This window comes from Melopsittacus undulatus, chromosome Z, assembly GCF_012275295.1.
Source record: "Melopsittacus undulatus isolate bMelUnd1 chromosome Z, bMelUnd1.mat.Z, whole genome shotgun sequence".
Classification (NCBI taxonomy): domain Eukaryota; kingdom Metazoa; phylum Chordata; class Aves; order Psittaciformes; family Psittaculidae; genus Melopsittacus; species Melopsittacus undulatus.
This window is the reverse complement of record NC_047557.1, coordinates 10,162,925-10,189,499: the sequence shown is the minus strand read 5'-3', so window position 1 is coordinate 10,189,499 and position 26,575 is coordinate 10,162,925. Positions and strand designations below refer to the sequence as shown.

At 49.9% G+C, this 26,575-nt stretch overlaps 1 protein-coding gene across 3 annotated transcripts in view; it reads right to left on the bottom strand.

The window, feature by feature from the left end:
- Positions 1-26,575, bottom strand: part of CNTFR (ciliary neurotrophic factor receptor) — a 204,577-nt gene that overhangs the window by 84,727 nt on the left and 93,275 nt on the right. The window lies entirely within an intron of this gene.

The window sequence follows — 26,575 nt, the reverse complement described above, 5'->3', positions numbered from 1 at the left end:
CCAGGTCCATGAGGTGCCTGAATGTGACAATACACCCTGTGCAAGGGCTGCATTTTCCTCATCTCATTTTCAATATTTCACTCAATAAACTCATATCCTGGTGCTGGGCTCTCCTTGGCAAATGCAGCATCACCCCAGGAGCAGACACTGTCTGCAACTGGGTTGCAGAGGGTTTTGGAAGAGATGAGAGCATACCTGGGCACTTCACAACAGCAACTTGGATGAGCAAGGTGCAAATCACAGTAGGGGAAGCTGCTGATGCTGCTCCATTGTGGCCCTTTGAAGCACTAAGCAATGTGCTGCTTGCCAGCACCACACAACAGCAGCAGCCTTTATGGGCATGCCAGGGACAGTGTAACTGTCCTTGGTGTGTTCACAGTGACCAATGGGGACAAGCAGGGAACATTCTCTTTGCACCAAGCCTCCTGGAATGGACAAATGGCAGCAACAACCTCAGGGATGCCTGTGCAGCCCTGCCAGGATCTCCTTTCAGCCAGGGCTGGTAGAAAAGACCAGAGCTGCTGGTGATGGCAATGGCAATGCTGGCCCACACACCAGGAGGTAAATAGCACCATGCATGAAAAGCAAATTACACCTTCAAAACTGTTTTAAACCTCTCTAATCTCCAGCGCTGTATCAGTAACGTGCAAAGGATTGCCTTTTAATCTAGAACATGAGTATGGGCTCGTTAGCCAGATGGCATCCATTTAAACCTAAATAAAGGGGGAGCTGTACTGGCCAACAAAGCATATTCCATTACCCAACATGGCTGTTGCAGGAGCCCAGATGGCCTCAGGTTTGCAGGAGGGCAACAGCAGATAAGAGGGATATCATGAGCAGGTTTTGAGGTGCAGATGGACCAGCCTGGCCTGAATACCTCTCAGAGGCAGGGATGCTGGGGAAGATGGTGGGTCTGAAGATGGGGAGAAGGGACCCACAGCCTCACTGCTGAGTTTGCAGTGTGGGTTCGGGCCTGGGAGCCAGCAGCAAGAGCCATTCCCAATGCACTGGAGCAGCATAGCACGGACACACCAGCCCCAGCCTCCACTCCCAGCCCAGCCCCAGCCCTCCAGGGTCACCTTGATCTAATCACACTCACAGCCTCCCCTGTACCTCAGTTTCCCTGCCTGTAAAACAGAGATAATGGAGGTGACCTTCCTTTGTAAGCTCTGGGCGAGGAGCGCTAAGTGCTAATTACAACACAGTTATCATTCACTCTGCCGCTTCTCTCCTGCTCCTCTTTTTTCCTCCCATGTCTGCTCTCTGATCTGTCTCCTCCGTGTGTTCCCAGCATGTCCCTGCTACCACCCTGCCCCTGCACCAGCTGCCATCACAAGTGGGATGGCCAGGATGCAATGCCACATCCTGGAGAGTGCTGGCATGGGGGTCCCCAGTCAGCTTGGGAGCCGCCTTAAAAACAAAGGCTGACTCTCCATGCCAATCCCAAGTTCATTTCCCACTGAGTATTCCCTACATACAGCCCTGGGAGCTGGTGTATGGCACCAGGAATTGAAGGAGGTATGGAATTGCACCAGGGATGGAGCTCCTGCCACTGCACCACAGCCGAGGTACCCCAGGGAGTGCAGTCATCCCACCTCTGGGGACAGTGTCAGTGATGGGATGCAGGACAGGAGCCCCTCAGGCCCCTGGCTGTCAGTTTGCGCTCTGAAAAGCATGAGCTCTGCTCACCATAGCCTTTGGTTTGGCTCACACCAGTGCAAATATCATCACCAACCACCATTCTCTGCATCTCTGCCCTGCCAGGAAGCAAAGATACCCGCCTTCCCCTCCTGCTCCTCATCGTATTGGTTGTTAAAGTAATTGCTGCTGCTCCTGCCCTGTGCTTGGCAGCTTCATTCAAGGCTGGACCAGAGCAGAGATGGGCACCACAGTTATGTGGCAAAGGATAGTCCATGTTCCAAAGTACCAGCAGTCTGAGGGTGATGCTGTTTGCTCCCTGAGGACTCAGTGTCATGGCCAGGACACAGGCAGAGGCTCTCAGTGCTGGCACAGAGACCTCACTGATCTGCTTTCACACTGCAAAACCTCATTTCTTCTCAGAAATGAGACCGGCCACGAGGCAGGAGATGGATCTGTTTTCATGTCCAAAATCCAGCCAGAAAACCAACCTTTCCTCACTTGATTTGCAGCTTCCCGTGCAGTATTTGCTTTGTTTGACTGTGTTGCCTAAAGCCATGTTGATTTTCTTTTCTTTCCCAAGCACAAAACAAAACCTTCTCCATTCGTGCAGATGCTTCTAATGCAAATTTCCATTTGCTGTGTTTGCTCATTTAAGGGTTTCTCTAGCAAAAGCCAGCACCCTGGCACGTGGGTGCAACAAGCCAGCAAGCAGCAGCTCACCAGGCGTGTGGCTCCCCTGGGCTGTGTTCCCACTGCGGCTGGGACCAGTTGAGAGGTGGCAGTGGGGAACCGCAGTTATTACACAGCAATCCCAGCACTGGGAAACTCAATCTGCTGTGGAAAAGGAGGTTGGAGAGTGTTTGCATTTGCCCTTGTAGTGAATAATTTCTTGGTGGTGGAAAGGAAAGAGGAACCTGGGCAGGAGTGGAAGGAGGCGAATGGACACAGGAGATGTGGTCCATCAGCTTTGGAGCCCAGATTCTTGTTTTAGGAGAGAGCAACTGGTTGATCCTTCCCTGCCTTCCTCTGCACCTTGGTGCAGAGGATACCAATCATGGTCAGTTAGAATCATAGAATCCTAGAATGATTTGGGTTGGAAAGGACCTAGTTCCAACCGCCTGCCATGGGCAGGGACACCTCAACCTAGACCATGCTGCCCAAGGCTCTGTCCAACCTGGCCTTGAACACTGCCAGGGATGGAGCATTTACCACTTCTTTGGGCAACCCATTCCAGTGCCTCACCATTCTCACAGTAAAGAACTTCCTTATATCTAACCTGAACTTTCCTATTAGAAAACAAATCAATGTAGACATGAACATGGTCCCCTCCAGCAGCTCTTGGTCTAAGCCAAATGTGTTTTCAGCTGTGCTTTCCCTGAGCCAAATCAGGCTACTTGGAAGAGAGCTGTGCTTGGACCTACAAGATAAGCCCAGAAGCTGCCCCTGCAAGCAGGATTGGAGGGGCACAGTGATGTGACATTAACTACTGTGGTGTGATGGGGTGAAATCAGAAAGAACAAAGAGTATCACGTATCCAGGCAAGAAGTAGGACGCTATCATCTGCTGAACAGTCCCCGTGTCCTTTTCCAAGCAGACAGAGGGATGAGTCGTTTCCAGCTCTCCCTTAGAAGGATCCCCACAGCCTTGGGAATGTCCACTGGTAATGGGTACCAACTGGCAGCTGGAGAAGGCAGATCCAAGGAAGGGCCATTTCTGGCTGCCGAGAGATAAGGGTTATACCGAAGCCTTCCCCTGCAGCTCCCTTCTGCAATAGCCCCCTCCCACAATGGTAATAAATAAGACGGGATTCTGGAAGTGAGTGGCTTCCATAAAAAACAAGTGATAATTTCAAAACCCAGCGTTTCCATGACAAAAGTCTTCCTGTCGGGCAATTCCCCATTGGATGCTGTGAAAGCACCTGGCTCTAAATCCGTGACCTGGGATAGAAAAAGACCCCGTTAAGCCTTTTGCTTCCCACAACCCCTGGCAGCCTTGAATTCCACAGGAGTTCTGCAGCGCCTGTACCGCACTCACTGTAGACACTATGGAACAACCTCTACTGCAGACACCAGTTGTAGACACCATGGTATGCCTGTATTGCAGACACTGACTGAAAATGCTCTGGTACGCCTGTACTGCAGACGTCAACTATAGATGCTATAATACACTTGTCCCTTTACGGACTGACTGCAGAAATTACCCTAGACCTGCACTGGAGATACCTATTGTTGACCTTACAGTACAGCTGTATTGCAGATGCTGACTGTAGATAGTACTGTACACCTGTACCACCACAGATCCTGACTGTAGCACACCTGCTCTACAGGAGAGGAGACAATCTGTGTGTCCCCAAGATGTGATGCTATGCCTGTAGTGCAAACACTGACTGTAGCTACTACAGTGCATCTGAGCTGGGAAACACTCTTGGCAGACACCACCTGAGCCCCAGCCCTGGGGAAATATCCTTACCAAAGCAACTGCTCAGCCCAGACCTTTGCTAGCAGAGATCATGCCTCAGCTTTCTCCACCCCCAGGATGCCTCCAAATCCTTACTGGAGGGCAGTGTATGCTGTTGGAATGAGCAGTGAAGCACTGCAGTGAGCAGGACACCCTCCAGCCCTGGTTCCTGCAGGGATTACACCATTTGTGCACAGCAATGTGGGCAGGGGAGCAGCCCTGGAAGCAGGACTTGGGTGCCCAAAAGCACTGTGTGCCACCTCCTCCCTTCAGAACACCCCTGGCAGAAAAGCAAGGATAGGGGAAAACAGTTGTCCTAAAACCTTCTGGCATTGTAATATCCTGTCAGCACTAAACTCTGCTTTGCTGCTTAAGAGGAGAGAAAAGAGAGGCTTTGTTATCTCCTTAATACATGCTATCAGAAAGCCTTACCTGCAGAGTCAGAGCCCCTGCTACTTGAAAAGCCTTAAATCTAATTTAAGCCCCACTGTCAATGGGGTGGTTACCACTGAGCCCCTGGACCACAAGCACCAAAGGGATGAGCAGGGCCAGATGAAATGAATTCTCTTATGGCTCTCACGAACTGCAACTTTCCTCCCTTCATCTCCTCCCCATCTACTAACAAAGTGGAGATGCTGAGAGGATGCCCTGGAGGAGGGAGTGCCTGGGAACTGCTGGCTGGATGTGCACGATCTAGGAGAGATGGACAGAAGGTGGAAGAAAGACCCTCAAAACATTTCTCATCTGCTTTGGTTGAAGATGTGCCTCTGAAGGTAGCCATAGGCTTGCAGGGCTCCTGTCTCCAACATACATGATGAATGACCAGTGCTGCTCCCTGTGCCCACAGGGATGAAGAAAGAGGCTCTCCTGGAGGGAGCATCATCAGAGCTAAAACCAGAGCTGTTTTTCAGGGGGTACTGCAGGACCTTAAGATCATCTAGGTCCAACCCCCCTGCCATGGGCAGGGACACCTCACACTCAACCATATCACCCAAGGCTTCATCCAACCTGGCCTTGAACACTGCCAGGGATGGAGCATTCACAACTTCCTTGGGCAACCCATTCCAGTGCCGCATCACCCTAATGGTGAAGAACTTCTTCCTTATATCCAATCTAAACTTCCCCTGTTTAAGTTTTAACCCGTTACCCCTTGTCCTATCCCTACAGTCCCTAATGAATAGTCCCTCACCAGCATCCTACCTGCATGAGCAATACCAAGACAATATGGCACAGGTAGACTGCTGGGAATATCTCCATTGACCCTGCCTGCAAACACCCCTTGATATCATGGCCATTATGGGGCAATGCTGCTGTACAGGCAGCTGCCTGCTGCTGCCTGTCCCCTCTCCCCACTCAGAGCCTTGAAGGGAAATGTTTCCCACAGTCTGTACCTGTCCTTGCAATGAGCATCACGTTAACCAGCTTTTCTGCAAGCGGAGGGCAGCAGTCCAAGCCCAGCCATCTGCTCCAGTGGTGATAAAAGTCAATGCAAAGCACAGCATACTAATAAGCATTGCGTGTCTTCCAAACTGGTACTGGGAGGAAGCACAGCAGGGCAGGAGGGGACCTGGATTCCCACAGCAGAGAAACATCACCTCAAGCCTGGGCCTCAGGGGCACCAGTGACACCTAGGCAGGAAGCTCAGCTGAGCCACCATGTTCAAGCCCCACTCCTCCACACCCCATATTCATATCCAGACAGCCTCCGAGATGGAGGAAAACTTGGACCAACAATGGGAAATGTCATTTTCCTCCTCTTTTTACTTAACTTTCGCCTGCTCTGAGCATTTCCTGCTCCCTGCAGGCAGAGATTGCATGAATCAATTGGATGCTTGCTTTCATTAAAAAAGTGCTAAAGATAATGTTGGGTTTTGTTTTCTGAAACCCCCATTCAAGTGGCGTCTTGGGCTGATTTTTTCCATAGATGCTTTCCCAGTGACATGGAGATGATGTCACCATGCCACGGAAAGACAGAGGAGATCAGACAGATAAGGGGAGGAGACAGGAGATGGTGATGCTCGTGGTCCAGCCTTTTCCCAGTGTTCCTCCCTGGAAGACAGAGAAACCACCCAAGACTGGCACATCTGGAGGCAGATCCTGCTCATTCCACTTCTATAGTCACTGCGGGAAGGACCTCTTGGTGTCAACACTGAATCTGGACACTGCAATTCCCAGTCTCCACTCACAAAACCATAACATTCACAATGGGGAACAAAACCGAAAACAAAACAGAAAAGCAAACCCAAACTCCCATACACCAAGCAAACAGCCTCAAGCATTTTAGGAAGGTCCCACTGCCTTACTCCAGGCTCAGTCTGTGGCTTTCAGGCAAATGCTTGAAACATTACTTATTTTAGTCTGCGAGGCTGCACTGCCCTTCAAACCCCTCAGGATTTTGCTCACAACTGCTTTTTGTCTTGAGAAGAGCCTGTGGCCATGCTGCTATATGAACTCCCCAACAACTATTAAGATGCAAACCTCCAGGGCAGAGAAGCGTCCTAGCATTAAAATCTGGTATGTGCTATAGTCACACACAATCCTCAGCAAAACAAAGAGGAAAGGGAGCATGGACAGAGCTTGTTTTCCAGACTTCTTCCATGAGCTGGATGCCCAAGACATAGCAGACATGATGACATAGGGCAGACCAGTGTTTCAAAGCCTTTCCAAGCCTCAGGAACCTGATTGCTGTTAGTGGGGATTTTGGTGGTAGTGTGGACACAGGAGCTTTCACATCCTTCTTAGTGACCCTTTGGGACACAGGGACAGAGGTGATTGGCATGACATATGAAGACTGCACTTCTTAGTAGCCCAGACTTGCCCCTCTGGAGGTCTGTTTTCTATGACAATGTAAGGAGCAGGAGACCAGTGTGGGCACTGGGTTTGAGCTCATTGGTATTGGGGTTAATCCAGTGCAACCACACTGGAGAGGTGAAGGACAGCACACTGCTGCAGAAGTGCATTACAATCTAACTGCTGGCATCCTGCACCCCACAGGAACTCTTTCCTCCAGCATGAACTGGACCACACTGGCTTGATCCCAGAAACGTCTCAGTGGTGATGTCCCCAAGCCAGGGACAGTTGCAGCTCAATCCCCAATCAACAAACACAGACAAGAACTGAGGCCACAGCATTGATGCTCAGAAAGCAGGGTAGCTTTGCTTTCTGCCAGCACACTGAGACAGAGCTGGAGAAGGATGAGAACCTGAATTCTGTGTTGCACAGGCTCAGGGACATGAGCAGGATTAGAGTAAGGAGCATTGGAAAAGACCTTGGCAGCCCCTCTTGTCCAGGGAGGGAATAAGACACCAGCTTAGCATCTGTGAGTGTAAGGGAGGGAGCATCCAGTTGTAGAGCTTGTTGGGCATTTTAATTTTGGCTTGTTTATTTGTTTGGGCTTTTTCCCTTTAAGCACTTGGCAGGGAGGAAACCACTCCAGTGATTCTGACGCTGCCTCCCAAGAGATGCCTTGGGATGATTTGTTTTGCTATGCTTCATCTCTCCCCCATGCCTGCTGTAATAGCTGGCAGGAGGATGGGGTGAGCAGGGGCCAGAGGCTGAGCAGCAGGTACTGTCAGAGGCAGGCGGAGGATCAGGATGCTGGAAACCATGTGTTTCCCGCTGGTATCTGCTTGCTGTAATTCCCCATCCAAGTTCCACAGGAGATGCTGGGCTCCCTGCTCTGCAACCCATTCACCCTCCTTGGGAGCTCCCGCTGTCGCTCGGGATGTTTCTCTCTCAGCACAGTGGACCACAGGGGACAGAAAATGGTATAGGGAGAACATTAGGATGGTCCAAGGACCTCATCTTTGGACACACTGTGAGCCTACCCCAGCCCTCCCCTCACATTCACTACCCCACAGGGTGCAGGGTGTCCTCTGAGCCCTCCCCAGCTGACCAAGGGAAATTGCCACGGTGGGTTGTGCCTGATGGCCTTATGATCATGGGTTTGCATGAGCACCATGCATCACTCCAGCTCCAAAAACCCTAAGAGCACAAATCTGCAAACAGTGCAATGGGACAGTGTCCTGGACAGTGCTCCCTGCAATGCCTTCACACCACCAAACAGCCTGGGAACACCAGGCAGAAGGATAGCTGTGATAATAGGGACATTTTTCCTGAACCTGTCCATGGGCTGTCCCCTGGCTCCCTTCCCACCACAGGGATGCTGCCCAAAACCTGGAGAGGGAAAAGTGAAAGCTGGAGAAGAACGCTGCCCACCCTGCAGCCAGATGGGGTTTGTTGCTCATTGCTTCTTCCAGTTCCATTCACTTTTCCTCTGTGGGCAACCAAGAAGGCTGAAAAATGGTGAGCTCTGGAAAAATAAGGCCTGGGGCTGCTCCATGATACCCTGAGGACAAGTGAGGAGAGTGACAATGGAGGGAGGAGTTAACCCTGCCCTTTGGTTGGGGCAGCCTGTGTTGGGGCCAGTGATGCTAGATGGGGCTTTCTGCTGCCAGCAGCTCCTTTGGTCACCCCTGGAGCAGAGCAGTGGGACTGGGATAATGTGCCTGCTCCCTCCTGCTTGCAAACACCCTCCTGGAAAGCACGGGGAAGGAATTAACCTCTTTACATTCCAAGCCTCCAAACAGCCTCACTCACACATTGTGCCTTTGCCACACACTGCTAACTGTCTTGGTGTCATGGCCATGCTGGTTTGCAGCAGGATCTCAATAACCCAGCCACCTTGTCACCTCTCCCAGCATACCACCGGCTAGATAGACCTGGGAGAAAGAGAATCGTAACTATGAGAGGCTGACATGATGGGTCTCTCCACCACCAGCATGCTAAAATGGGCTGGGGACACCCCCAAGCCGCACTCTGGTGCTGCTCACCTGGACTCCAACTGTTGCCTCTTCGGGGGCCTCTGGAGAATGAAGAGATTGAGAGTACTCCTGAGGAGAAGGACTTGGGGGTACTGGTGGAGGGAGACTGGACATGAGCTGGCAATGTGTACTTGCAGCCCAGAGAGATAGTCGTATCTTGGGCTGCATCCAAAGGAGTCTGTCTCTAAATTGGAGAGACATCAATTTGATACGTGCACCACTCGGTGGATAAAGAACTGGCTGGATGGGTGCACGCAAAGAGTTGTGGTCAATGGTTCAATGTCCATCTGGAGACCAGTAACAAGTGGTGTCCCTCAGGGATTGGTGCTGGGACCGGTCTTGTTTAACATCTTTGTCAGTAACATGGACAGTGGGATTGAGTGTGCCCTCAGCAAGTTTGCCGATGACACCAAGCTGTGTGGTTCTGTTGATACGCTGGAGGGAAGGAATGCCATTCAGAGGGACCTTGACACACTTGTGAGGTGGGCTGATGTCAACCTCATGAAGTTTAACCATGACAAGTGCAAGGTCCTACACCTGGGTCAGAGCAATCCCAGGCACAGCTACAGGTTGGGCAGAGAAGAGATTCAGAGCAGCCCTGAGGAGAAGGACTTGGGGGTGTTGGTCGATGAGAAAATGAACATGAGCCAGCTTCAGTGTGTGCTCGCAGCCCAGAAACCAACAGTAACTTGGGCTGCATCAGGAGGAGTGTGACCAGCAGGTCAAAGGAGGTGATCCTGCCCCTCTACTCTGCTCTCGTGAGACCTCACTTGGAGTATTTTGTGCAGTTGTGGTGTCCTCAACATAAAAAGGACATGGAACTGTTGGAACAAGTCCAGAGGAGGCCACGAGGATGATCAGGGACTGGAGCACCTCCCGTATGAAGACAGGCTGAGAAAGTTGGGGCTGTTCAGCCTGGAGAAGAGAAGGCTGCGTGGAGACCTCATAGCAGCCTTCCAGTATCTGAAGGGGGCCTATAGGGATGCTGGGGAGGGACTCTTCATTAGGGACTGTGGTGACAGAGCCAGGGGTAATGGGTTGAAACTTAAAGAGAGGAAGTTTAGACTGGATATAAGGAAAAAATTCTTTACTGTAAGGGTGCTGAGGCACTGGAATGGGTTGCCCAGGGAGGTTGCGAATGCTCCATCCCTGACAGTGTTCAAGGCCAGGTTGGATGAAGCCTTGGGTGATATGGTTGAGTGTGAGGTGTCCCTGCCCATGGCAGGGGGGTTGGACCTAGATGATCTTAAGGTCCTTTCCAACCCTAACTATTCTATGATTCTATGATGAGTAGGGGCAGGAGGTGATACTGCTCCTCTGCTATGGTGAGACCCCACCTGCAGTCCTGTGTCCAGCTCTGCAGTCCTCAGTACAGGAAAAGACATGGACCTGTTGGAGAAGGTCCAGAGAAGGGCCACAGAAATGATCAGAGGGCTGGAGCACCTCTCCTGTGAGGACAGGCTGAGAGAGCTGGGCTTGTTCAGCCTGGAGAAGGCTCCAGGAAGACCTTACTGCAGCTTTTCATTTCTTAAAATGGGCCTATAAGAAAGACAGAGAGAGACTTTTTTCAGGGCCTGTTACAACAGGACAAGGAGTGATGGTTTTAGACTAAAAGGGGAAATTCAGGCTGGATGCAAGGAACAGATTTTTTACAATGAGGGCGTAAAACACTAGCACAGGTTGCCAGAGGGGTGTTGGATGCCCCCTCCCTGGAGACATTCAAGGTTCTGGGCAATCTGATCTAGATGAAGATGTCTCTGCTCATTGCAGGGGGTTGGACTAGGTGAGCTTTGAAGGTCCCTTCCGACACAAACTATTCTGTTTTATTCTGACAGTGGCAGCTCAGAACTAAAAGCATATGGGGCAATCCCCACAGAGGGATCTCTGAACCCCCCTGGAGACACTTGCCCTCCTTGGGATCCTGCTCCAACCCCACAGACATCATTTACTCAGAGCGAGAAGAAGATGAGAAAGAAGGAACAGAGTTGGCCCAAGGCAGCTGCGCTAAAATAAGAGTCAAGAAAGTCTATCGCCCAAAACTGCAGGAAAATTTAATTATCAAGGACAAAACACCATCTGTTTGTGTGGACTGTGACCTCCCACTGCCCCCTGGCTTTAACAGCTCTTAAATTAACATGTTTGTTAGGGGGTGTTAGCTGTCTGACATCAGGGAAGCGGTTCCCATAGGACGAGGAGGGGACGTGGCGGCTGTACACCAACTGAAACGCGTGTCGGGACAGCAATGGGGGAAACAAAACACTCCTTTGGGAATGAGGATCTGCTCTGAGCATGGCTCTCACTAGAAGCAATGAACAATGAGAAGCTGGCAAGCCCAGCATCACTGCATGCTGCCACTGGCAGGCGAGATGTGGCATGAACCTCTTTCCAAACAAGAAAGAGCCAAGTACACTCAGAAGAAGATTTTGCTATGTAAAGCCAGCAGAATTAAATGAATACTCAATATATGATAAATTGGATTAAAATCCAATTTTTTTCCATCCCTGCAAGGGAGGGAAGATGCACACACACTGGTACCAAACTCTGGAACTGATTTAGATATGTTAATCCACGCAGATCCTTTCTTTCTTTCTCATGGTTCATGAGGTACAGGATCCAAGGTGGATATACCAATCGTGTTCCTACTGACACTGGATGCACTGAGAAGAAGACAGTCTAAAGCCAACCTGAAGGAAAACAACTGAGCTGGGAGAGGTCCCACTCTGCAAGATCCCAGCAGCATTTTTCTCCATCACCTGAGCTTTGGTCTGAGAGATCTGCTCTGCTCTCAAGCCCTGTGGCTGCCAAACAGCAGGCTGCAGGCAAGGGTGGCTGCTGCTAGCATTGCTCTAAGGCCATTTTTCCACCAGAAAAACATCAAAGCTAGGTGCTAAACATGAATGCAAGTGGCCTCTTGTGACTTGACGTAAAGACTTGCATCCAAGGAGCATGGATCCAGGCCTAAATACATTCTGGGGCAATTCTGGAACTATGACTCCAGAGATGGGATGCTGTCAGACCTAACCACGAAGAACGGAGTTCTCAATGCTCTAACCGCTTGACCCCATGCTCTCTGCCACTGCTGGTGCAAGTCACCCTGCTGCCCACTACCCTGCCCTATGGGCTAGGCTTTGCAGGACTCTCTGGGTTCTCATTTCCCTCCTGTCCACAGAACCAGCGCTTATGTCCTATCCCTGTGCCTCCAACTGATCAGCTCCTCTACAACTCTGATCAATGCACATTTGCCTTAAGTCTAACAAGGGGCTTTGTCACTGTGTCCAAGACAACAGCCAGCACCAGCTCTCATCCTGCATATCTGCCTCTCCTTGGGTTCCCTCTGCTTCCACCCCTAAAACCGCAACATGTCCTTGCTCCTCCTCACCTTTACAGGCAAAACACCCGGTACATGAAAAGCAGCCCTTGCAATGCCAAACTTTGCTTGGAAGTCCCCTTGCTCATCTGCACCCCAGTGATCTCCACCCCAGGAGGCTGGTGTTCTCCAAGCCTCCTGTGCTTATCCCTCTCCTCTCTAGGGGCCAGGCAGCATGAGTGTGGGGCAGATGCAGACCACGTGTGTGTTTTATCTCAGGACCATTCCTGCAGTCTCCAGCACTGGAGGAGGAAAACAACCCAGCAGCCGAGAGCAGCCGTGGAGTCCCTGGTGGCCTCCGGCCCCCTCCCAAACCCTGGCTCAACTCCATCCACTGGGGCAAAGCTCAGCTCAGGGGGAGGGCTTGTTTTTTAATTAGAAAATATTCATCAGCGTTTAAAAATAAAATAATAATAAGAAGTGTCAACCAGCTGGGGCTGCGAGAGCTGGGGCGTTTTGGCTCCCGACCGAGCACTTTGATAGAAAGGCTCTTTGGAAAACGCCGTAGAAAACATTTAATTTCTCCCAAGGCCTGCATATGGGGCTCATCACTCGCGCATATTGCACAGGAATATTCATGTGCGCTGGCCTCCTGCTACAGGATGACGATGGCTTGCCGGTGCAGCATGCGAGAGGGGCTCCTTCCCTTCCCCTCCCCTCTTGTTTTTTTTCCCTTTGGATGAGAAAAGAGCTATATTTTACTTTCAATCCCCAAATATTTGTCAACAGCAGAACAAAGGAAAAGCTGAGCCAGAGTTAGGTCTACTCATGCTCCTCAGCTCACTGCCTTCACCGCAGGGTAAAGCCACAGAGACACAGCAAACGTGGGGAAACACATTTCTGCCCCTGGTTTTGCTCCTTTCTGGTTGCCTGAGCCTGTTGTGATGCTGCCTGAATGGAGAGTTGGAGCCTGGCTTATACCTCCCTGTCATGGCAGGAGGTTTCAGTTCAGAGCCGAGCTCTCCACCCTGAGGATGTGGAGGTGGCTCTTCCAGCATTTGCCACCCGCTATACACTTCTGCAACACTTGGGAAGGGTGGAAATACTCCACCATGGCTACAGAACTGAGCCTGTATAAGGGAAGGGATGACTGCCCTGGCTTGCTCAGTCCTTCATCTCCCACTGTGTTTCTGGCATTTGGGCTGATGTTTTTTCTGCAATGGGCAGAAGGAGCCAACCTCACACCAAACATCTCGCTCTCTTGCAGGGATGCTCACATCCAGCAAACACTCCCTTCCTCTCCTTAAGTTCCCCTTTTCCCATGAGCCCTCAAGGTTCTTTGCCTCCTGCCTGGGCTGCCTGACCTTCTTTAACCTTTCCTAAAGGGTTTGTGCTTCCCTTCCCCAGCTCCGGCTGCACCTGATCCCCATCAAGCTGCTCTCTGAAGCTCCAGCACCCCCCCAGAACAGACTACAACAGCCCACTGAGTCTGAGCTCATTATCTTTGTGGATGAAGTGAAGCTGAAGGCAGCACAAGAGGAGATGGCTCCTGTCAGGGTTGTAGAGGAGCCTCTGAGTTCTTAAATGCACTTCTGAAAAGTATCAATAAAAAAAACTATCGAATCTTCAAAATAGGAATAATTCATAAATAACTGTGCGCACAAACATGCACAAACACACATTCACTTTATTAATTTTGCTATTTTTTGGCAACCCATCCCAACCAGAGGGGAAATTTGATGGCAGGTACATGTGTAGGGAGGGTTTGCAAGAGCCACTATGGAAAGACAAAAATGTCGATTAAAAAAATGTCCTTAAACCACATCTGGAGCATTGTGACTGTTTTGGGGCTCTTGTACACAATTGTTGACCTTCCGTGAAGGCTGAAGCTCATGGGAATGAGGGCAGGTTGAGAAAACAGGGTTTACCCAGCCTAGCAAGTGAAGGTTTCAGGAGGACTTAACAGCAACCTGACTGTGCCTGCCAGGAGGTTATTGAGATGAAGGAGAAAACCCTTTACCTCCATGGTGGGAAGATGAGAGACAACAGGCTTAAGCTCCAAAAGGAGATGTTCGGACTTGCTATAAGGGAGATGTTTTCGCATAACAGTCACCTGTTGGAAGATGAGCCCACACAGGCTGTGAGATCTCCAGGCCTGGAGGTTTTCATGATAATCAGTATTCACCTTGCTTGGGGCAGGAAGCTGGACTAGAGATTCCCCAAGGTCAGTTCTCTCCTGTATGGATGTATGAGCACACCATTGCAGGCAAAAATTACACATGAAAAGGTTCCCCTCAAATTCTGTGAGTGGATGGCTCCACTTAGAATCATAGAATCATTTAATGGTTTATGTTGGAAAGGACCTCAAGATTACCTAGTGCCAACCCCCTGCTGTGGGCAGGGACACCTCACACTTAGCAGCACTCTTTTCAAACGTGTTGGAAAGCAGAATGTGATTGAATGAATTGGACCAGCTCTCTGCCTGGAGTGGGATGGAAGCCATAAGGCTGCAATACAGCAGGGCCTGATCTTGCGCTCAGCTCATCCCCATTGATGAAGTGGAGACCAAGGACACAGTTGTCTTCCCCTCTTCCAAACCTCCTTCTATGGGGACCAACTTGCACAACGCCGGTAAGTGATTAATGAGCGGCCAAGCCCGTCAGCATGCAGGCTGCGTGCATGGGCGCTTGCGTGTGTGCTCGCCGCTCCCCGAGACTTGGCGGGGAGGGAGCTGTGGGGAAGAGCGCTGACAACTGGATGATTAATTGAAATGCAAGGGGGAGGAAAAGTAATGTCCGCTAAAACTATCAGGCAGCGCGAGCATGGGAAAGAAACTTGGATACGCTGCCTCCATCCCCGCTCCGCACGCATTGCACTTCCCGGCTCCGAGCTGCTCGCCAGTCCCTTCCTGGCTTCTATTTTTGCAGGTGCAATTTCGTATTTGAAAATAACCATGCTGCACAAGCACATATATTTTTTTCCTCCCTGGCCCCTGGCTCATTGCACACGGAAACGGCAGCGATGGGAGAGCAAACCTCCCAGTCTGCGGCGCACGGCAGCAATTAGACATCCAAGTGTTCATTACCCCATGCCTCTAGTGAAGATGCCCACAGCTCCTCACCGCCCTCACCACCTGCACCTTCGAAGCCTGAAAACACACATAAAGTCACTGTTTTGTGCTAAAGTAATAATAATAACAAAAAAGAGAAAACAATAAAATAAGAGAGGCTGAAAGCTCAAGTCTGGCTCAGCTCCGAAACCTTGCTCAGAGTCTGTAAATTATATCCCAAGCGCTGGAGCTGGCGGGGTTGCACTATCAGCAAAGAGGGCGAGTGAGCTTCTGTTCCTCATCTGGTGCGAACAGGCTCAGCTTGGGTCACTGAAAAAATAGCATGGAGATGTACAAAGTGGTACATGCTGTTCCCACTACTGGGAAAAACACAGAGGGGGAAGGCAGATGGGGATATCCTAGGGAGAGGTTTGAAGCAGCAACAAAGGAATTTTGTATGGCCAAGGTCAAGGCTAGCAGCCCGGGAACCTCCTGCCTCCAGCTCCTCCTCCAAGGAGGAGATCCATAGGGAAGACCAAGGGGTCTTCCCGTGTAAAGGAGAGGATCATGAGCTTCAAAGCCTTAGGTTGGGATGTGATCTCATTGCTGGCCTCTTGATGCAGCCGTAGTGCAGATGACAAACACCAGATCCTTGCCCGAGTGAACACTGAATGACTGCAGCTTTAAGGAGGCTAGCAGGGAGGAGATATACACTGGGGTGAAACAGGAAATTTGGGCTGCTGGAGCACGGTTATTACTAGTTTTTGCCCAGCAGGCCCATCCCCAGCCAAGATGATCAGCTTGGAAAATTAATGGAGTGAGTTGTTCAGTGCTTTGCTGCCCAGGTAACGTGCGGAGCTGCAGGCGATTGCATAGGAGGGCTTCATGAACCGCTTGTACCATTGACATGGTTTAACAGACTGCTGTTTATGACACAGAGCAGTATTTAAAAGACACATTTCTCTCAGAGCCGCACATAAAATTTGATAGCTAAATAGCTGTAAATGCTACTGAAGTCTGACAACTCAAAGAGGAATCGAGGGTCTGTCATGCGGAGTATCCGCCAATACACCCGGCCCCACAGAGCCAGCGAGACTTCCAGTCTCATAAAACCTTTTTTATATTGGAAGTGAGAATTTGTGCAGCGCATATGAACTCTCTTTTATTGGGCTGGTGTGATGCTGAGAAAATGCAGTTAAACTTGTACAAGTCCTCCTTGGAGCGCTATTGGGGTGCCTATAAATCAAAAGCTTTATCCTGGAATGGATTTAATAAATAAACCTGTTTTAATTCAGGCTTGCTCCGAGCAGCAGGAGCTCACAGCAGGAGTGGGTGCCTCCCCTTGATGCTGCCCATTCACATCAGCAGATTGGGGTCAATCCAGAGCAAGAAGGAGTCTGGCCCATCTCCCCACTCACAAGGCCAAGAAGAGCATCCCAACATCAGTACATCCTGCAGGACCATGCGCTGCAGTCCTCTCCCCTAGCACAAGGATTTTACCCTCCCCAAACCCCTACGGCCCCACACAATGCTCCCAGCTCCCAGCCCCAGCCCAGCTGCTGCCCTGAACCTGGTCCAGACACCCGTGCCTACACAGCTGATTTGGAGCACTCCCCAGAGCATCCTAGGCTGGAAGGACCACAGACCCACCTTCAGCACCCAGTGGAAATGGAGTATTTCCGAACCGTCATGAAGGCCTGGAGTGCTTTGGTTGGGGAGGAAGATTTGGGCCAGCTCCCTTAACCCCCAAAGACTCTTACATCTCTACTCTACAGCTGCATTAATTATTTCATCTTAGTCTGGCTTCCTCATTAAGCTAACCTAGACGGCCCGCGGGTGAGTGACAGAAAGCTAGTCTGCAAGAACACAAGCCAGCAGTGTTGGAAGCCATAGGCTTGATGTGATTTACGCGGACTAATATTACACATATCACAAACACGCAATCTTTAGAGGACCTGAGGCTGCTGGCTGAATGGAGGAAAACCCACGCAGAGCCAGCAGCGCAGCATCCGGACTGAGCCTGGGTATCACCACCTCACCCCGCACTTGGCCAGGCCACTAGGCCTGATGATAAGAGCAATTCCCTCATGGATGCCCTGGAGGTATGGGGAGTGGAAAGCCCCAGCATTGCTGCCAGCAGAACCAAGTGTGACACAAAACATCTGTGTCAAAGCAAGGGCTGGGAATCACAACTCCTGCACCGGCCATGGGACAGCCCCTTTACCCTCCTGATGTGGCTGTGAGTTCAGCTAATTTTGGCATCAGGCTCCCCTTGAAATGCCTGGCTTTTGTGGTCTGTAAGAACTTCAGGGCATTGCAAAGATCCCCTTTTCCCAATGCTCCCAAATTAGAGGCTTTTGTGCGAATCCACCACATTTGCCTTCTCTGCAAACAAGTGTACAGAAAGGGGCTTCGGCCCCTTGGAAACCTCCAGGGAAAATTCAAAGCAATGAAGAAATATGAGTTGTTTTTCCATGAACCCATTGAAAAGAAAGAAGAAAAAAACCCACCCCGAAAAACCCCACATTACTTTTCAGCCTGGTTTTACCAGCAGTACAGGTCTTTTTCCCACAGTCTAAGGAATCAACACATTTTCAAATCACTCCTGCTTAAGGTATTGAATATCAGAAAACGATTGCCTTTCATTCAGCAGCTGTTTTGGGACACCAAGGGAAAAGGCAAGCAGTCTAAACTTAGAAAACAAAAGCATAAAGAAAGACTTCGATGCATTTAAAAACTAGTTGCAAGGATCGGAATGGGAAAGGAGAGGTCTGCAAGGGGTGTACGTGGAGAGGAGTGTTTTGGGGTCACAGCATCCTTCCACAGCCTCAGTCTCCCTCAGTAGCAGAGGGGCCACCACAGCACTGCTCCACTCTTCCATCTCCTTGGAAAAAGGCAGGGATGTGTCCTCATTTCCCCAGGAAAATCGTCAGTATCTCCCAGTTCACCCACAGTCAGAATTCCTGACACACAGATGCCCTGGCACCTCTGTACTGCCAGCAGGGATTAGGCAGCTCCAAAAATAAACCAAGCAGCTTGGTGTATTAAGAAGAAACCCAATGGAAGGTATAGCAACAGGGATGGAGGATTTGCTGGAAAAAGTTCACCCTGAAGCACTAGAAGGAGACAAGCCCTGATCTCTTACAGGCTTGTGCCATTTAATCCTTCCGTGTCCCCAGTCATAGCTCCAGCTTTCTCCTGGTCATCCTATGTCCCCTGCATCATCCATATGGAGGGGACCTAAACCCCAGTGCTTTTCTGAAATGAGGACATGGACCTGGCCACCAACTCCAGTGGTTTTCTGTACCTATCACACCTGTCTGCAACCAGCAGCAGGATGGTGAGCCTTCATCAGGGAAGGCTGAGAACCCATCAGACTATGAGAAGGGGACCAAAAGGGAGAGGAGACGGGAACAGCAAAACCCAGCAGGTTTCATTATTCAAGCTGGGTCATGCAGTCCATCAGACCTGGTCAAACATCTCTAAGGATAACCTTGGGGAGGGATCAGAGCAGGGCACCTTGTCCCCATCCTATCTGACCCCTGGTTTCCACCTGGCCCCTGTAGAGCCACAAAAAGCCTCCAGGTAAGCAAAGAGCCATGACCGCCGGGCTTCTAACAAAGACAAACTGCCTCTCTCCTTCCTCCCAGATTGCAAGCAGATGTGTGTTTAAATTACCTGCTGCTGACTGTGACGCTTAGCAAAGTGCCGTGGTCTAGGAGCAGAATGAAGAAAAAATGTGTGAAACGAGGGAAGGGAGGATTAGCAGGAATTCAGCTGGCTCTGAGAGGGCAAAACATCACCGCTGAAGAAAACAAATGTCACTTCCATCTGAAGAGGTGCATTTGTGACAGCTAGCACAAAGGAAACCCGGACTTTGCTAAAGACAGTGATGAAATTATGGGAGTCTGAGGAAAGGCTTCAGGGTCAGGTCTGGGCTCCCCACAGTGAATCACTCCTAACCCACAACACACTACAGGAACAGCTCTGCTTGCATTACATGGCTTTGGCTTCCTCTTCCAAGGGAACTCTTCAAGCATGTGTACCTGGCTGCCTGCACAGCTTGTACACCCTGGCTCCAGGCTGCTTTGAACTGCCTGACCCAATTCGCTGCTGGCTGCAGTCTGCATGCACTCATCTATCGTTCTCCATGGGATTCCCCAATGATGCCATGGAAAGCCCACCATCATCCACTGGGCCCAGGAGGGCAGAAACACCCAGGGCCCATCTTGGAGATACTAACAATGTTAGTGCAGGAAAAGATTGGGGAAAGGTACCTCCACCATGCTGGTCTACCATGCTGCATGAGGAAAATGGTACCTCTGGGCTCCACCCCACCTCTGACCAGCTTTAACTCATAGCAATGTCAGCTTTCCCCTCATGTGAAGCTGCCCAAACCCTGTGGCATCACAGGATATCTTTGCACCAAAGATCAGTTCTTCAAGAGCCTCCTTAAAGAGTTGGGATGTTGGAAAAGCCCAGAAAAGCCCAGACACTGTGTTTCCACTGCAGTGTGGAGGCCGCCTCTTGCTGCAAGGATCTGGAAGAGCATCCAAAGGGGTCTCCCATCTTCCAGCAGTATCCGGCATGGCCGGACAGCATTTCGCAAACAGAGCCATAGAAATCAAGCCCAACCTGCTCCCCTTCCCCCTCACTGCTCCTGGCTTGCTCTCTGCCGAGCCCTTGCGGGTCACACGTGGCGTCCCACTTCCCGGCACAGCTCCGCCGGCTGGAGCAAAGAGCAGAGTCAGACCCCAAACTGCAGATTAGTGCGTTGGGTTCATGCACGGGAAACAAAAGATCGGAAATCTCTGAAGTGCACAGCTGGAATCCACACCCCGGCCATGTTTTTGTGAGATATCACGTACGTTTTTAAAAGCTATCTAGAGAGGGGTCTGCTTTAAAACAGCCTGGCGGCTGCTGCGCTGACACCACTGCCTGTCATGCTGACCAGGACCTTCGATTGTTCCCTGTCCCCCACAGGCCATGATCATCTGTAGCCTTTAGCCTTTAGTTATGAAATTGCTCAAGGAGAGGATTAAACATCCTCCTTTGCATTCATTCAGCACCAGCTGTGGAGGGAGGCTGGGAAGGGAAGGAGAACGTGCGACCCAGAAAAATGACTGCAGTGTACTACGTGCCAACACCCCAAAATGATGGTCCCCAGAAACCCCAGTGTTTCTTTCTCCATCATTTTTAGGGCCTCACAAGGTCACTGCAAGGGGAAAGCCCATGAGCAGCTGTAAGATGCTCACATGGTACCATGAGGAACAGGGATTGCAAAAGCACTCACTTCCCTCTCACACCACAAATATGTTTTCTTTTCCCTTCGAAGCTCCTCTAACAGCAACTATATGTTGATGGGATGCTAAATGATGAAATTTTTATCTGGCCTTTTCCACATACCAAGTTTCTAGGCTAAGAGTGATCCAAGATCAATTATCCTTGTGAGATGCTTACCTTCCCTGTTCCTCAACACCACTGGCCTTCGAGGAATCCCCCAGCATGCTGCAGGAGCCTGGGTAAGGATTTAATTCCCATTAGGACTTTGTTTCTTCCTTGTCGCCTCTTCTTCCCATCTCTCACACTGCCTGAGTTGCAAGCAGCCCTCTCAGCTTAGCTCTGCAGGATGTTTGTGTCACCTTAATCCACAGCCGCCAGTCTGCAAGCCTTTCCTGCCTGTGCTGCCAGCCAGGAAGGACCGGCAAGCCTGCTCCTTCCCAAGCCTCCTCCGCCCCAAAGCATCGTCCATGATAACCTCGTGGCGAGCATTTCCTCCAAGAGAACATGTTTGCTACATTTGAATTGACTCCAGAAAGTGGAAGATTCTCAACACCCTCATTCCGTTTGTTTTGACTAGAGGAATCGACACCAGACACGGCATTTCCAAGTGAAACTATAAGTTTAAAAGAACAGTTTGAAATTAAAGGTCCACCCCAGTGATGTGCCACAACCAGCCTCCCTAGAGAAAATATTGTGGCAGCCTCTCTAATTTTTACCCTTAAGAACTGCAAAGAAGGGACAATGTGGTGCCAGGATCCAGCAGACATCATCCTCAATGCACTGTCCATGCTGGGGCATAGAGCAGGACCCGTATTTGTTACATGGCTGGACAAACACTTTCAAAGCTGTACAGTAACTACTAGAACAGTAATACCCAGCTACAGGCTCACCCTGACAAGGCCAAGTTAACCTGGGAAGGTAAAACTGGGAGGAGAAACCCCTGCAGCAAATATGAGCCCATCAATAAGATGTGGAAAGCACATGAATCATGGAACAAAGGCATCTGCTTTTTCCAGCACACGTGTGGAGTTATTCTCACCTGAAACCAGTATTTGGACAGCCAGAGAGCACCATGCTATTTCAAGCCAAATGTGCCCAGGTCACTCTCCTAGGCAGAGAGTTATCTGAGGGTCTCTCAATGGGGAAAGCCACCACACAGACACACCTGCAGCATTGCAGTGAGAAGGAAGAGAAAGACCCAGCAGCACCAGCTCTTCTCCTCCCTAGGGAAATGATCAAAACGAAGAGCAAGACAACCAGGGATGTCCAGTACTGCCTGGCCCACTCGGAGCACAGGCTGCCCTCCCTCCCACACCGAGATGGGAAACCCATTAAACGCTGCAAGCAACGAAGCCTCCGCTGCTCCTCCCTGGAGGCACTTTCACAGTCAACTTGAGGAAATTGTTCCTGATATCCAGCCTAAATTTCCCTTTGTTGATTTTCAGTTGAGCAGCGGAAAGGTGGGAGCTTTAATGAGACAAGCGGGGCCGCTGCAGGGGAAGGAGCCGTCAGTTTGAGCGAGGCAATGCACAGAGCTGCGGTTTAAGTGGAGCAGCTATTGCAAAAAGCCCAGAATCCTACAAACTTGGGATGGAAAAGGTCTATTAACTTTCCCAATGGACTAACATGAGATTGTTCTCCCATTTTCTAATGCTTCTCCCAGTCCAGCTATTTGATTGGGACCAGAACTCTGCAAAAATATGAACGGCTTGTTCTTTTTTTTTTCCGTTAAGGAATTGCCGCATATGGAATAAAATGTTGGACTTTATGGCCTGAATTCATTGTTTCATTAAGGGCAAATTTTATCTTGTTTTGCCTGCTGGATACAGCTCCTTCTGCTTTGCACCCCAGAACTCTCCTGACACGTGAGCCAGGGCATCATGTGTGTGGCAGCAAGCTGCTACCAGGTTGTGTTTGAAAATAGAAGCTTTTGGGGGTGAGAAATGTGACAGAAAACTGCAGACAATTGTTTTCTGGGGTATGGCTGCCGCTCAGCAAGGCATCACCCACTTCAGGCACTTCCTCATAGGAGCCCAGCATGATGCTGCACTGTAAACCGGCACCAGAAGTTGTTTACTGGATGTGAAGCCAATGCCATTTTTCACTATTTTTTCCCCTTTAGCTGAGGAAGAGGCCTTTCATCAGTAGATAAGTTACTGCAATACTCTCAGGAGCATGCCCAGGACATGCAGGTGTGCGAGCAAAGGATATATAAAGCAAGTGAGTTTGGCTATGGGGAGGGCATGGGGAGTTGCTTCCAGCAACTGGGACATCAGGCCCTAAAAATCCAGCTTGAGACATGTGCTTCAGCAAGCAGAGGAGTAATGGTTGGATCCAGGAGCTGGCCCACTCTTCTTTACTAACCCCAAACAGCATCAGCACTTTATAACCTTGAATCCCCAAAACAGGCTGACTGATTCAGAGCTGCTCCAAGGGATAATGACTCTATAAAGCTGTGCTGTACTGATGCAGCCAGACTCCCTTGCAACGGTCAGGGGTCTGCCCAGTATGTCCATAATATGTCCATAAACCCCCAGGTGGTCATGGAAATGGGGGTATCACAAGAGCTGCACTGTGCAAGGGCTAACCCACCCTGACAGATGTTTGTCTTAATCACACACCATTTTCTTAATTGTCAGATGGCTGCATGGCAGTTGAAGAGGTTTTTTTCCACTCCACTTTTACGGGCTTGTAAAGGCAAAGTGGCTGCACGCTCCCTGGAAACATCAGGCTCTATTTTCCTAAGGACCTGCCATCCATAAAGTTTTCCAGTGGAAAGAGGAGGAGGCCGTGTCTGACGATGCTGGTCAAGGGGGTTGGTTGTATGGGCAATGAGCCCTCCTTCCCCTCACACCCATGCTGGGTCAGAGCTGTGCATTTCCTCCCCCAAATCAGTAACCAAGCTCTCCTGCAGAAGGAGGCAGCGGGGATGGTGCCGGTGGCTGTAAGCACACGCTCCTTGACACCAGCACCAGATTTTGCCCTTCCTGACATTAACACCAGGTTTTTCAAGCTCTGCAGGCGATGCTGCTGCCCTGTGATTAACCCTGGGATTTCCCCACAGCTGCCCTCGTGGTGCCCTTTGGTGTCACAGCAGTACTCTCGCTGGATAAAGCTTAAACACACAGGCTGCAGGAACTTCAATAACAGAGATCTGTACCGCAACATTAGCAAATTCCAGCCTCAAGCTCCCCGTGTTTTGTGGCAGGGTTTAGCAGCAGGACAAACCTGAGTGAAGGAAAATGAAACTGAGATTTTCCCCATCTACTTCCTAAACGTCGGAGGAGGGAGCACATTGCACGGTACATTGCAAGTTTGGGATGTGGCAAGATACCAACTACATTTTATGTGTTGCAAAACCACCTCCTCTGTGGCAGCTGAGATTTCAAAGTGTAAGCTCTGACCTTGGTAATACTTTTTACATATTGAGTCACTGCTGACACTGGAAATAACAAGGGAAAAGGGCTGGAATTTCAAAGATTTTACTGCATGGATGGATCTGTTAAGAGCTGGGACAGCCGCAGCTGCCACACAACCCTCCAGCCCTCTGCCACTCTTCATTATAGGCACAAGGCAGCGAGACTGAAATGATCGCAGATGATGTAAGGCACTGGTACACCAGACTGGGCAAGAGGAGGATGAGAATTCAAATGAGGACGAGACACAGCCCTCTGACATACCCCTTGGATAGTCCTCAGGGTGATAAGTGCACCTGAGTAAGTGACTTCTGATTTTTTACTACCTGCCTCCAAGGGAGGATGACTTGAACAAGCCAGCCTTTTATTTTTCCCTATGGAAAAAATCAGGGCAGGTTCCTGTCCTTTGCCTGTGAAGGCAAAAATACCCAAAATGACCAGTGGAGAGGACAGGGGGACTCAGCAGGAAGTCTTTTCCACTGGTGGGAGCAAAGCTAGATGGGCAGAGGGATAGAGAAAGAGAGGAATCCTTCTCATAGATGACATCTCACCCAATCTGGTCCTTTCAGACTGACCCCCAGCCTGAAGGTCTACCCTCATGAGACACTTTACCAGATACATAATTTGATTGCCCCTCTATCTGTCTTCTCCTAGCAAGGGAATAGCTATCTCTGATAGCCCTGATTTGCTAGATAAAACACTCCTTGAAGGCTCCCTGCAACAACATTTGCACAGAAAATTGACATTCTTCCTCCTCCAATCAGCCTCAATGCTGTTAGTTTGTGAGTTAATAACTTGTATGCTCAGCTAAACTACTGATCTTTTCTCAGAATAATGATTCTTTTGGGTCCAAAATAACCCCAAAATAAAGGAAGGAGTTAGCAATGCAAAGTGAACTCAGTGCTTATGCATGGCCCCATGGCATTGGCATTGCAGGAGGACTTTGGTGCTTCCCAGCCACTTGCAATGTCTTCTGCAGACACAGTTGTAACAGGCTGTACAAGTTCAGATTTATTTCCCCATCCCTTCCTTTGTCAAGGAAGAGGTCTTGTGGTCTGCATGCAGAAAGTCAGCTTTCATGATCCAAAGTGATCATTTAGCTCTAAATATTCATCACCCAAACAGGGTTTCATTGTAGGATAACTGGTCCATATAGGTGTTTGTCTAGAGATCTCCAGCAGCAGTGCTGTATGGGTACCACCACCTTCAGGTTTTGGGAAGGCAGTGTTTTAGGACACTGGCTGCCCAGCTGAAGGAGTGTGGGCAACACCGCATCACTCCCTCCATCCAGGGCAGATATCAGACAAGACCTGGTGTGCCAGAGACAAGGCAAATCTCCAGGTTTCATCCATTCCCTCCTGCCAGCACTCATTTGGGAGAGGACCTCCCTCCAATATCTACTGTAACAAAACCTGATAAAGGAAACGATTAAGGTCTCTGCAATGCCCTCATCCTCCTTAACTGCTCCTGCACCAGCACTGCCTCTCCAATGGGAATCCTTGTCCGTGCTTCGACTGTTGTATTTTTGCTTCGTAGTCCTCTTGCTGGCTCTGGCTAATTGTTCTTCAGACTGCTCTTTTCAAGGGAGAATTTCATGGCAAACAATCGTTTTTTCCCAAGTTGCATTTTTTTCCTTCAAAGCCTTTGATGTCTGAGAAAATAACAGGCAACCTCAACACACGGCTGCGCATCAGGCGAGGGCTGGGAAGCGCTAAGCGGAAATGCATTTAGTTGTCTGGGTCAAAAACCATTTCCTTTGTTAAATGATTATTATTGTTCCAAGAGGATTTCAGTGGGAATTGAGGGTGCTTAGATAGATGGATTCACAGGTTTGCTGAGCTTCTATAAGGGTCTCTATATCCTCCACCATAATTCTACATCATAACTTCCAACACCAATAACTCTTCTATGACTCCCAACAGATATTCCTGTGCCTTCCAAAGCAATAACTTCTCAATGAACTCCAGACCTGCCAAATCGACTGTTTTCCCCCCACGGACGCCTGCTTTTTGGCCCTTCTCACCTCCCCCCTGGGAATCTTGACCCATTTACCTCTCCTTCTAGTTCCAAGCATAGCGCAAAGGGAGATGAGATCAGAAAGCGATCTGCCTCGGACATCAACAAATAGCTCTGGCACTAAAAGCTTTCAGTCATCTCCCATTTTCCTGACTGCTCTCAGCAGCCGAGGATCCAGATCTGGACCTGCTTGCACCAGGCATTCTTCTGAACAAACCTTCCCCATCACATGCTGCCCTTTCTCACATTACTCATTTCTTCCCACTCATATCTGAAAATTGTTGTAAGTGTGTCGCAGGTCTCCCCTGGAGAAATTACTTAGCTTATTCACCAGGGCTAGAGAACAAACACTTAAATAAATTGCAATGCATTTCTTGGGTCGCCAAGCCTCCCAGTTCAGCCATAAGAGCAGCTTGCCAGGCACAGCAGCACAGAGCTGCTACCTCTCTGTGCACTTGATCTTAACGATGTGTTAATTAAGCTAAGGTTAGAGCTGCTTGTTACCTTATTATTTTTGGTTCTATCACAGTAATGCTGAGCGGCCTCAATCAGGAACACGCTTCCCCCCCCCCCCCCCCTTTTCC